General features: G+C 42.9%; 1 pseudogene; it reads left to right on the top strand.

The window, feature by feature from the left end:
• Positions 1-9013: 9013 nt before the first annotated feature.
• LOC124559742 lies at positions 9014-9131 on the top strand (annotated as a pseudogene).
• The last annotated feature ends 999 nt before the right edge of the window (positions 9132-10130 follow it).

Below are 10130 nucleotides of genomic sequence, written 5' to 3' on the forward strand. Positions count from 1 at the left end.
ACTTTACTCCGTAGAAAAAAGGGTTTAAATTGGTCCTTATGTCGTATTCTTGAAATGAAAGAAAGCGCAAAAAAGCGACGGTTTACTGGTGAAAGAATCTGCAATAGAACTGGCAAAATTTCTGTCATGCGTTTATGGGTGCTAATGGATTCTGGTGTAAACTCACGTTGCTTGATTTATAATTAAACAAGAAAAATTTGTGTTATTGCCCAAGTTTCTATGAAATGAGACAATATTACTTGGAAGTAAGCTTTCCAAGATTTTATTCCGTTAATGAAGAAGTCAGAAATGTGCTTCACAGTAATTTTAAATATTTTGAACATGTAAAGCCGGATATCATTTTGTTCAATAATCCAATAATTACTAGTCTTACAAGTGCTCGAAATGATCTCCAAGAAGAAGTCTGAAACATAAAAATGATCTAATCATGTTATTCAGAACATAAAACAGATGCCTACACTTTTTAATTACACAACAGGTTCACAAACGCGCTCAAAAAATCACAGATTTCACTCCTAAAGTGAAATCTTTCCTCATCAACATTCAATTGTGACAGTACAGTTCATGAATCGTCAGTCGTGCTTGGGTAGGTCAGTTGTAGAATATTTGCCGTCGAAAGACAAAGACCCCAGTCCGAGTATCGGTCCGGCACAAAATTTTAATCTGCTATGAACTTTCGTAACCGTGCACACTCCACTGCAAGGGGAAAACTGCATTCTGGAAAGTAGAGATTCTTCAATGAAGCACGTTAAGTCCGTGACTGCTGGATTTCTTTTAGTATTCCAACGACGAAATTTTCTCAGGTGATTCTTCGCGGGAAGATGCTGGGTACGAGATTATCGAAAAGTCGGGAAAGCACAACGCCACCCCTCACCTGATCACTGAGGAAATTTTATTACACTAAATCTGCTCAGCGCAATGCAGATTGTTTTCGCTACATCGCAAACTGAAATAGAAATTATCAAGACCAAGTTAAATAACTCTAAAGTAAATACGGAAATGTCTGAGTAATGAAAGTACAAGAGTTCGGGACAAGTACATATATAAAAATCGACGTTTTCTCAGCCTGTCTTTTGGCGCTTACGTGCAGGGAACTGGTATTGTCGGGACTGTGACGGCACCGCGGAGGATAGAGGTGGAGGGCGAAGCACTCGCTGGAGGGGAATCATTAGTAAAGCACGGTTTGCCAGGCCTGGTCTAGATAGTGAAACATCCTGGCAGATGAAACGTTTGTGCTCTACAGGGGACCAGAATATGAAAACTGGCTGTCTCGCGCATGTGCTAACCAAGCGCGACCCAAGAGCCTTCCTCATAGCTTCACTTCCGCCAGTCACTCAGCTCCTGCTTTCCAGGCCTCATAGAAGTTCTGCTGCACACACTGCCGGACTGTCACTCCTAGAGGAAATTATGCGGCGGAGAAAATACTTTAGCTACAGCGTAGGGGGCAGTTTCCAGAATTAATTTTTCTCTGTAGCACACACTGTCAATTAACCAGGAAATTTCAAAGCAGCGCACACTACGCTGCAGAGTGAAAATTCAGTTTGAAGCGTAGACCGTGTTATATCTAACTGTTAAGGCTAGTTTTGAATTAACAATTCAGGTTTAACACTAAAGTACAGTACTGCGGCAGTCGACGACGTCAGCTGGTGTGCATCAAGTCAAACTCTATTAGAAGCTGCTAAAAATTGCATTTCACCCCATATTATGCAAGAGAATGAGTACGTCGCTGTCGGAGATGTCTCGAGCTCTTTTACTGACACTCAAAAGAATCTGAAAGCTATGTCGATGGACAACGGCACGTAACAATTCTGGGTAGGGAAAAAAAAAATGAAAAGAAGAGAAACACACAACATATAAAGCACATGAGTACGTAAGAATAGAACATCGCGTTATACGTAACTTGTATTACACATCATCCTCATCATCATATTCATTGCGTGCCTGCACACAGAGCTGGCTGTGAAATAGTGATACCTTCACACACTTCACACATCAATACTAATAGATTAAAGTCAGAATCTTTGTAATGCATGTTTCAGTCGAATGGTCACATACACATTTAATGTGGAATGACGAATTCTCATCAAAGAAAACACTGCTAACATTTAACATTTATAAAATATTTCACTCTCCCCGAATGGTAGCACACTTCAAACACGTGTACGTCGCCATACAATGGACTGATCAAATGAACCTGACATTGAACTTCGAATGTGCAGTGTACAGAGTTGGTTGTTGGTTTATTTGGGAGAAGGGACCAAACAGCGAGGTCACTGATCCCGTTGGATTGGCGAAGTATAGGGAAGGAAATCGGCCGTTCCCTTTCAAAGGATCCATCCCGGCATTTGCCGGAAGCGATTTAGAGAAATCACGGAAAACCTAAATCAGGACGGCTGGACGCGGTTTTGAATCGTCGTCCTCCCGAATGCGAGTTCAGTTTGCTAGCAAGTAAGCAGAGCGTAGGAACAGGAACACTGTAGATTACCAGCGGTCCCCATCCCAACCGCCAAGTTCAGTGCACTCTCTGTAAGAACAAGCAATAGCGATGATTTTGTGAACGTTCGTCAAAGTTTTATTGATTGTAATATAATGACCACGTGGTAATCTGAAACGTCTAAAGACATGCCCTAGCTTATTCGCTTGGGATTCTGTTGACAGCCGGCCAGGGTGGCCGAGCGGTTCTACGCGCTATAGTTTGGAACTGCGCGACCGCTACGGTCGCAGGTTCGAATCCTGCCTCGGGCATGGATGTGTGTGATGTCCTTAGGTTAGTTAGGTTTAATTAGTTCTAAGTTCTCGGGGACTGATGACCTTAGAAGCTATGTCCCATAGTGCTCTGAGCCATTTGAACCATTTCTGTTGACAAATATTCCTTAATGCTATATAGTAGCTTCAGCGCAAGAGCATCATACGTGCCGTTCAGACTTGTATTCGCTACCTGACGGGGTAGCACAGTAATGTGTGGATGTTGGAAGCATATAATGCTGACAGCTCCAAAAGATATTGTTTACATACGAACAGCAAAGTTGTACAGTGCTTATTTACGTATGGGCTCTTTATTTCTATAGAAATCAAGTACTTAGCTACGTCTCGTGGCTCATGAACTTTCCACATACATAGAAATGCTGTTTCAACTGTAACAGGTCACAGCAGGAACTGCCGTTGCATTGAATGGACGATTAATGTATGCTGCGGGAGTAAGATAATACAGGTTTGCTGCATTTAGGAATAGAGGTGGTTAATGTAGAAATATAATGACTTGTGGCTAATTTCGCGCAGAGGACTCCTCGCCACAACTAATTTATTGATATACGTGATGTCTCCTAATTTTAAAAAAGTTGCTTCAGAAATGTAGTAATAACATCCACCGTGTCCTTATCACCTAGCATAGACGAATGTTAATTGCGATGGTGCACTGTGGCGCGTGCATTTATTATAATAATATTGTATTTGTCCATTTTAACAGCAAAAATACGATCATAATTGAAGCTTATAAGAACGAGAGGCCATTATAGATGAATTAGTAGCGTGACTCATTATTAAGCAAAGGTAGCGTCAGAGGTTTATGATAAATAGGTTACACAGTTACTATCTTTCAACTGTTTATGCTACGATAATATCGGCAGAAAGTGGCCATCAGAAATATTAAACGAGAAGACAGGGTTGCAGAAATGTAGATTTTTAGTCGTATTCATCATCTATCTTTCACAAATCTCACTTAACACCTTTCGACATGAGCTACCAGAAAACTGGCCATACGTTGAGAAAAAGGAGCTTATGTGGAACATACGAACATAGAGAAAGAAATAAAAGATTAACAACAAAACTGTATTCGCTTCATCTTATGATCTACAACAAAAAAGCGCACTTTACTAAAATTTAGAAACTTTTACTATGAAAACAAGGTAAGCATTAACTTCATTCAGTGGGAAAACTTACGGCACCCATGCTGTTTACCTCATCAGTATAAGACAGCAAGACTTTCCTATTGTTTATGAACTGTAAATCCTCACTAGTCATCTCGGAGAAGCAACAGGGTAGAAATATTTTTTCCTGTTGCCAGTCCTACGAGTATTTACGAGCTACAAAATACGCTCACTTTTTTTGCTTTTGCTATGTTAAACATTTTGTTCTGTGGTAGAGCTGACAGTATTACGGTACACTGCTGACGACCAGTCCCGTTGATGAGATGGTTTAAATACGCCAAAGAATGGTTCTTGTGTTGAAAGTTAAATCATACTCCCGCACTATAATGCTAGTGCTCAACTGGGCTTCAGACAATAGCATGTGCTTACATTTTATCTTTCCCTGCAGCAAATTTCCTTTTCCGAAGAGAACTCGCCACATCAGCTTGTTTCCACGTAGAGGGAGGGATGTAGGATCATTACGCTATTGATACGTACTCATCCCATACTTAGGTTTATCGAAAGCTATTACCAGCAGAGATTTTCTCGATGTTTCAAAATATATGGGTAGAAAGCCTTGTTCCATATTTTAGTAATAGGGAAATTTCTGGGGCTTCCTACTTCCGGTACTGCTTGGTCTGGCTCTATAGAAAATTGGGAATTCATGTCACCTGCACCGATATATCAGAATCCTTTACAGTTGTCGCTTTACCGTAATAAATTTCTGTAGATAAATGTGTATGATCACCTTCGTTTGATAAAAACACAGTTCACCATTGTTCTCACATATACAGGGTGAGTCACCTAACATTACCGCTGGATATATTTCGTAAACCACATCAAATACAGACAAATCGATTCCACAGACCGAACGTGAGGAGAGGGGCTAGTGTAATTGGTTAATACAAACCATAAAAAAATGCACGGAAGTATGTTTTTAACACAAACCTACGTTTTTTTTAAATGGAACCCCATTAGTTTTGTTAGCACATCTGAACATATAAACAAGTACGTAATCAGTGCCGTTTGTTGCATTGTAAAATGTTAATTACATCCGGAGATATTGTAACCTAAAGTTGACGCTTGAGTACCACTCCTCCGTTGTTCGATCGTGTGTATCGGAGAGCACCGAATTACGTAGGGATCCAAAGGGAACGGTGACGGACCTTAGGCACAAAAGAGACTGGAACAGTACATTACGTCCACATGCTAACACCTTTTTATTGGTCTTTTTCACTGACGCGCATGTACATTACCATGTGGAGTGAGGTAAACGTACACACGTGGTTTCCGATTTCAATTACAGAGTGGAATAGAGTGTGTCTCGACATTTCAGGCCAATAGATGTTCGATGTGGTGACCATCATTTGCAGCACACAATTGCAATCTCTGGCGTAATGAATGTCGTACACGCCGCAGTACATCTGGTGTAATGTCGCCGCAGGCTGCCACGATACGTTGTTTCATATCCTCTGGGGTTGTGGGCCCATAACGGTACACATTCTCCTTTAACGTACCCCACAGAAAGAAGTCCAGAGGTGTAAGATCAGGAGAACGGGCTGGCCAATTTATGCGTCCTCCACGTCCTATGAAACGCCTGTAGAACATCCTGTCAAGGGTCAGCCTAGTGTTAATTGCGGAATGTGCAGGTGCACCATCATGCTGATACCACATACGTCGACGCGTTCCCAGTGGGACATTTTCGAGCAACGTTGGCAGATCATTCTGTAGCAACGCGATGTATGTTGCAGCTGTTTGGGCCCCTGCAGTGAAGTGAGGACCAATGAGGTGATCGCCAATGATTCTGCACCATACATTTACAGTCCACGGTCGCTGTCGCTCTACCTGTCTGAGCCAGCGAGGATTGTCCACGGACCAGTAATGCATGTTCCGTAGATCCACTGCCCCGTGGTTTGTGAAACCCGCTTCATCGGTAAACAGGTAGAACTGCAACGCATTTTCTGTTAATGCCCATTGACAGGATTGGACTCGATGATTAAAGTCATCACTATGTAATTGCTGATGTAGCGACACATGAAACGGGTGAAAGCAGTGACGATGCAGTATGCGCATGACACTACTTTGACTCAGTCCACCGGCTCTTGCAAAGTCCCGTGTACTCATGGTTGGTTGGTTTGTTTGGGGAAGGAGACCAGACAGCGAGGTCATCGGTCTCATCGGATTAGGGAAGGACGGGGAAGGAAGTCGGCCGTGCCCTTTGAAAGGAACCATCCCGGCATTTGCCTGGAGCGATTTAGGGAATTCACGGAAAACCTAAATCGGGATGGCCGGACGCGGGATTGAACCGTCGTCCTCCCGAATGCGAGTCCAGTGTCTAACCACTGCGTCACCTCGCTCGGGGTGTACTCATGTGTGGGCAACAGCAGCTAACACACCAACTGCACCCGCTACTCCTGTGACGGGCCTGTTACGGACCCGTTTGCGTGCTACGACCATACCTGTTGCATACAGTTGGCGGTAGATGTTCTGCAATGTGCGGCAGTTTGGATGCTCTCTGTCCGGGTACCGTTCTGCATACACCCTGCAGGCTTCAGCTGCATTTCGTCTACACTCGCCATAGATGAGTATCAGCTCCGCCTTTTCAGAGTTCGAATACACCATGGTCACAGTTCCTACAACACTACACTATCACAGACGTCTAGTAACACGGTGTACTACAGTTGGTCTGCGTGCGGAAACGAATGCAGAATAACAATAACAGCAAGCGCTACATGCGGACACTGCAACAGCTAGACCAAACCACAACAGTGCACTACACCCACACTCGTAAACACGGTCGTCATCGTAAACATGTCCCTGCAGATGCTGCTCGCCGACCGTGGCCCGTGTTTGTTGCAACACGCAACTGAGCGTCGGAGGTTTCAAGCGTCAACTTTAGGTTACAATATCTCCGGATGTAATTAACATTTTACAATGCAACAAACGGCACTGATTACGTATTTGTTTATATGTTCAGATGTGCTAACAAAACTAACGTGGTTCCATTAAAAAAAAAGTAGGTTTGTTTTAAAAAACATACTTCCGTACATTTTTGTATGGTTTGTATTAAACAATTACACTAGCCCCTCTCCTCACGTTCGGTCTGTGGAATCGGTTCGTCAGTATTTGATGTGGTTTACGAAATATATCCAGCGGTAACGTTAGGTGACTCACCCTGTATATGAAATTTCATGCTGCAGCTCAAATTGTTTTCGTACGATACTCTTAGACTGTACTCTATGGAACTCTGTCCACATTCATTTCCGGAACCAACATCGTTGTGCAGTTCAACGTACAAAGTGAGGGGTGTAAGGGCGGCTCTGTCTAAATACATCACATATAGTGTTAGATGAACATGTCCACATTCATTTCCGGAACCAACATCGTTGTGCAGTTCAACGTACAAAGTGAGGGGTGTAAGGGCGGCTCTGTCTAAATACATCACATATAGTGTTAGATGAACATGCTTCGATGGCTGACAGTTAGCAATTAAGTAGCATCCAGACAAACACAGCGAAGAAGGTTTCATTTGCACTTGTAATGAAGATCAAACCATATGTTGCCATTGTGGTAGAGTTCTAAGAAGTTGCCATCGAATGCATGATCCATGGGATGAAAATGCTTGCTGGTTTTCGAAGTATTCTTTTCGGTCTTACGAAGGTTAAAGATTCTGCAGATAATACACGTCAGATAAGATACGCAATAACTTCTGCAAAGGATGTAACCAATATTAAACAACCTCAAAATAATCAGAAAGTTGTCAAGGTTGATATTCCAAAAATAAGAAGCGCGTTATCTTCGGAATAGTACGTGGCTGGGAAAGCTTTCGGCAACGCTTGCTTGCGTATGGTTTACTTCCAGGAAGTAATGAAACTGCTCTTCCTTTGATGCAGGTACGCTGCTGCTTGCATTAAATTTAGATCTCCTGTTCCTGCGTGTGTAATTTGCTAAATATATGTTGAAGCTACACCAAGAGTAATTTTTCGTAATAAATTCAGTATCAGTGAGTAATTTCGACATATAATTCCATTATATTTATTCGCAGCGGTTAACATTTTTGAAGATGAATATGATGGGAACTCTACAGTTCATATTACGGCAAATTGTTGTATTATTTAAGTTTTCTGTGCGTATGACACCCTTCTATGTAATACGGAAAGTACCACTAGATTTTATGAGAGGTGAAATTACGAGTATAGAAGGAGGCAGAGGGTATCCTGTTGTCAGTAGGAAAACAATAACAGCAGAATCGTTCAATCAGGTGTGTTCACTGACGCCAGTGCTAAGCGACGCTTAAACTGTTGTATAGAAGGTGTCCACTGGTCTGTGGACGACTAGAAATGAGAGATTTTGTTTGTTAAATCGCTTTATACCCTGTGGTAATCGGATGGAGGACGCTATCTGTCATCATTATACGTTACGATATTGGGGTGTTTCTCGCCGATATGGCTGTATCCCATTATTACACTCAAGAGAACGCTAAGTTAAAAAAGATACGAAGACTTTTCACAGCACTGTGTGCTGCTTACAGTATTGCAACTGTTCCGAGACGATGAGTAATTGTATCAGGATGACAAGACACCCGTCTCAAAGTAGCATCTGTGAGGCTATTGGTTTTGGACGATAACTTCCTGATACGGAAAGGCCTGCCCAGAGTTCTGGTATGAACCCAGCGGAACGTTTTTGGAATGATTTAGAACGTCGACCTCACTCCAGACTCCAGCATTCAACATCACTACCATCTGTGGTTTCGACTCTTGAGGAAGATTGGGCTCCCATTCGTCCACAGAATTTCAAACATCATTTTGAAAGCATTCCCAGCAGTTCAAACTGCCACAGAGACGAATGGTGAAAACCTCACGTATTAAAGTACAATAAGAGGGGCCCAGATACTGTTGATGAGATAGTGTACGTGTCATGGTGTCATATTAGGTTCAACTATCGAATCTCAAAACTGTATTGTGCCATCGGTCCTTGGCAATGTGTGAAAGTTGTGTCAACTACCAAATCGCAAATACATTATTCTCTGTCATAGTTAGGCAACAAACAAAACTGTAGCACAACACTTCATGAGAGCTATATTAAGTTTTGCAATCGCATGTAATAGTTGCAACGGCCTTGCCGCAATGGATACACCGGTTCCCGTCAGATCACCGAAGTTAAGCGCTGTCGGGCGTGGCCAGCACTTGGATGGGTGACCATCCAGGCCGCCATGCGCTGTTGCCGTTTTTCGGGGTGCACTCAGCATCGTGATGCCAATTGAGGAGCTACTCGACCGAATGGTAGCGGTCCCGGTCAAGGAAAACCATCATAACGACCGGGAGAGCAGTGTGCTGACAGTGTGCTGCGGATCCGATCCGCATCCCCAGCAGAGAATGACACGGCGGTCGGATGGTCCCGATGGGCTACTTGTGGCCTGAAGACTGAGTGCATGCAATAGTTGGAATTAAAATATAAATAAAACACAGATACTTAAAAAATAGTAGTATAAACCATCACATGTATAAGTAAACCTTTATTTGCTACTGTTTCGATCACTCAGTCCGCCTTCATAGGAAGACTATCAACAGGAGAGCGAAAAATAGGATGTACTCATTATGTCCACCAAATAAGATTCACACAAATGTCAAAGATAAATACAGAAGTACTTACAAAGGCAAATACCTTAGATGGAAAAACAATTCATCTTTCACCTACATTTATCGGAAGTCCTCAACCTTACGACGATGCTACACCCCCAACCATCATGTACATTGACGTTAAATAGCAACAGATTGCTGTTAAAATACGATATGATCAAATTTAAAGGAACTACACTCCTGGAAATTGAAATAAGAACACCGTGAATTCATTGTCCCAGGAAGGGGAAACTTTATTGACACATTCCTGGGGTCAGATACATCACATGATCACACTGACAGAACCACAGGCACATAGACACAGGCAACAGAGCATGCACAATGTCGGCACTAGTACAGTCTATATCCACCTTTCGCAGCAATGCAGGCTGCTATTCTCCCATGGAGACGATCGTAGAGATGCTGGATGTAGTCCTGTGGAACGGCTTGCCATGCCATTTCCACCTGGCGCCTCAGTTGGACCAGCGTTCGTGCTGGACGTGCAGACCGCGTGAGACGACGCTTCATCCAGTCCCAAACATGCTCAATGGGGGAGATCTTGCTGGCCAGGGTAGTTGACTTACACCTTCTAGAGCACGTTGGGTGG

The sequence above is a fragment of the Schistocerca americana genome, chromosome 1 (assembly GCF_021461395.2).
Source record: "Schistocerca americana isolate TAMUIC-IGC-003095 chromosome 1, iqSchAmer2.1, whole genome shotgun sequence".
In the NCBI taxonomy this organism is placed as follows: domain Eukaryota; kingdom Metazoa; phylum Arthropoda; class Insecta; order Orthoptera; family Acrididae; genus Schistocerca; species Schistocerca americana.